At 27.0% G+C, this 2,500-nt stretch overlaps 3 non-coding genes across 3 annotated transcripts in view; all 3 read right to left on the bottom strand.

Moving 5' to 3' along the window:
- The window catches only part of LOC128870848 (large subunit ribosomal RNA), a 3,971-nt gene extending 2,782 nt beyond the window's left edge, over positions 1-1,189 (bottom strand). Inside the window, exon 1 of the ribosomal RNA XR_008455556.1 lies at positions 1-1,189. This exon is cut by the window's left edge and continues 2,782 nt beyond it. This is a non-coding gene — a ribosomal RNA (large subunit ribosomal RNA).
- A 438-nt stretch (positions 1,190-1,627) lies between these two features.
- Positions 1,628-1,808, bottom strand: LOC128870820 (5.8S ribosomal RNA). The gene has a single exon (XR_008455529.1). It is a non-coding gene; the product is annotated as a 5.8S ribosomal RNA (ribosomal RNA).
- A 566-nt stretch (positions 1,809-2,374) lies between these two features.
- LOC128870836 (small subunit ribosomal RNA) overlaps positions 2,375-2,500 on the bottom strand; it is a 1,991-nt gene continuing 1,865 nt past the window's right edge. Inside the window, exon 1 of the ribosomal RNA XR_008455545.1 lies at positions 2,375-2,500. This exon is cut by the window's right edge and continues 1,865 nt beyond it. This is a non-coding gene — a ribosomal RNA (small subunit ribosomal RNA).

A 2,500-nucleotide genomic window follows, 5' to 3' on the forward strand; every position in this document is an offset into this window, starting at 1 on the left:
ATAAGATTATTTTATATAATTTTTAAATGCACCAGCTATCCTGAGGGAAACTTCGGAGGGAACCAGCTACTAGATGGTTCGATTGGTCTTTCGCCCCTATACTCAATTCTGACAATCGATTTGCACGTCAGAACTGTTTCGGTCTTCCATCAGGGTTTCCCCTGACTTCAACCTGATCAAGTATAGTTCACCATCTTTCGGGTCACAGCATATATGCTCAAGGTACGCTCCAGTTAGAGGTATAAATAATAATAAATTATCATTATACATAACTATATGGAACGCCCCGGGATTGAATTAATTGACTATTTAAGAAAATAGACTAAAAATTAATCCCATTATATTTTTAAGTTAAGTTAATTATGCCATTAAGTTTAATATAACTCAATGACTTGCACATATGTTAGACTCCTTGGTCCGTGTTTCAAGACGGGTCCCGAAGGTATCCTGAATCTTTCGCATTGTTAATCATATAAATGCATACAAATAAATATTAATATCATAGATATTAAATTTTTTGTAAAATTCAAAAAATGAATTTTAGCATTATATATAATAAAATCTATCAACACTTTATCAAATCATTAGTATTTATTCTATGTAATTTAAATAAACTTAATATCACCAATGATCTTTTGATAAATACTTTTATTATGTTAATAGATTACAATGTCCTTATATGAAAAAAATGCACATTATTTTTAATTATTTAATGATGAATTTTTCATAATGGATATTCAGGTTCATCGGGCTTAACCTCTAAGCAGTTTCACGTACTATTTAACTCTCTATTCAGAGTTCTTTTCAACTTTCCCTCACGGTACTTGTTTACTATCGGTCTCATGGTTATATTTAGTTTTAGATGGAGTTTACCACCCACTTAGTGCTGCACTATCAAGCAACACGACTCTTTGGAAATATCTTTCTAGTAATCATTAACGTTATACGGGCCTGGCACCCTCTATGGGTAAATGGCCTCATTTAAGAAGGACTTAAATCGTTAATTTCTCATACTAGATATTAAGATATTCCATACACTGCATCTCACATTTGACATATAGACAAAGTGACTTAGTGCTGAACTATTTTCTTTTCGCTCGCCGCTACTAAGAAAATCCTTGTTAGTTTCTTTTCCTCCCCTCATTAATATGCTTAAATTCAGGGGGTAATCCCATATGAGTTGAGGTTGTTTTAAAATATTTTTTATCTTCTCACAATTTAATAAATAATTATATCATCTTTTCATCTCTATTTTTCTTTTTTCCTTTTATATAAATATATATTATAAATAATAATTATGTAAAATGAGGCAATTCTAGAATAAAAAAAATTAATTTTTATGCTAGACATTCCTCCTTTAATTACATATATAAATTAATATTTTATATATATATAAATAATATGAAAATTTTTTAAAGAGAATACTTAGATTCAAAATTTTTTTTATTTCATTTTATTTGAGAGGATTTTTTTTTTTTAAGAATATATTAATAAATAAAAAATTCATTATATATCTTTATTTTTTTGCTATTAATATTATGAATTATTTAAAATCCAATAATATACACATTTGCTTAAATTCAATTATTTTTATAAAAGAATAAGCAACTTATTTAGCATAGTCTTACAACCCTCAACCATATGTAGTCCAAGCAGTACTTTAAAATTTAATTTAATGTACATAACAGCATGGACTGCGATATGCGTTCAAAATGTCGATGTTCATGTGTCCTGCAGTTCACACGATGACGCACAGTTTGCTGCGTTCTTCATCGACCCATGAGCCAAGTGATCCACCGCTTAGAGTATTTTTTTATTTATTTTTATTTATAACAAATGTCAATTTTTTTTTGCATATATTAATTGAAAGAGTAAAATTAAATAATAATAATAATAAAATATAAATTGATTTTCTTTCAATAATATATATCAAATATATTTAACTCTAAACATTTTTATTAAGTTGCGAATGTCTTAGTTCAACAATAATACAGTGGTGGTATTTATTATGTTTGATTATTTTGTATTTTTTTAATCATTTTATTTATATATAAATATAATAATAAATATATACCACTTTTGTTATTGTGAACAAATTAACTTATCATTCAATCAAATGAATAATAAGTACAACTTTCTATTTTCATGTTTAAAGGTTTTTAAAAGAAAAAATAAGAAAAAACATTACAAAATGTACCATCATATTATATTTAATATGATATAATTGATGGATAACAAATTGAATGAAAAAGAATAAAAAGAATATGGATTCAAAATAATTATAAATTTTTCTTTTTTTTCTTTTTTTCTTTTGTTTGTTTTTGTTTTTATTTGTTTTGGCATTGTTTGTTTTTCTTACGGATATGGAACACAATAATGATCCTTCCGCAGGTTCACCTACGGAAACCTTGTTACGACTTTTACTTCCTCTAAATAATCAAGTTCGGTCAACTTTTGCGAAACAACCGTGACACACGAGGCGTCACAGTGATCACGTCCG

Source organism: Anastrepha ludens, unplaced genomic scaffold (genome assembly GCF_028408465.1).
Source record: "Anastrepha ludens isolate Willacy unplaced genomic scaffold, idAnaLude1.1 ptg000027l, whole genome shotgun sequence".
In the NCBI taxonomy this organism is placed as follows: domain Eukaryota; kingdom Metazoa; phylum Arthropoda; class Insecta; order Diptera; family Tephritidae; genus Anastrepha; species Anastrepha ludens.